This window comes from Buceros rhinoceros, unplaced genomic scaffold (genome assembly GCF_000710305.1).
Source record: "Buceros rhinoceros silvestris isolate BGI_N320 unplaced genomic scaffold, ASM71030v1 scaffold20797, whole genome shotgun sequence".
Classification (NCBI taxonomy): Eukaryota; Metazoa; Chordata; class Aves; order Bucerotiformes; family Bucerotidae; genus Buceros; species Buceros rhinoceros.
In genome coordinates, this window is record NW_010420693.1 from 15,049 (window position 1) to 15,336 (window position 288).

At 65.3% G+C, this 288-nt stretch overlaps 1 protein-coding gene across 1 annotated transcript in view; it reads left to right on the forward strand.

Moving 5' to 3' along the window:
* The window catches only part of ABLIM3 (actin binding LIM protein family, member 3), a gene marked incomplete at its 5' end in the record, with an annotated part of 21,280 nt that overhangs the window by 14,850 nt on the left and 6,142 nt on the right, over positions 1-288 (forward strand). The window lies entirely within an intron of this gene.

The following is a 288-nucleotide window of genomic DNA, read 5'->3' on the forward strand; positions in this document are numbered from 1 at the left end:
GACGGTCGGTGGTTTATGGATGGCCCCCTCCCTGCTCCGCCAGCTCTGCTGCCTGGCCCCGGCGTGGGGGCTGTAGCTATCAGTGCCAGGCTCCAGTTTGCTTTCCCTCCCAGCTCGCTCTTTTCTCTCTCTGCTGCGGAAAGAGGCTTTGGCTGATGTTGTTTCGCCCCAGGTAGTTTGCAGGCGGTTCTTCCAGGCACTGGCACCCCAAGAAACTGCAGCAGTGTGAGCCGCGGTGCATTGCTGCCGGCTGGCAGGGGCGGCCCGGGGCTCCCTGGCGTGCCCCCC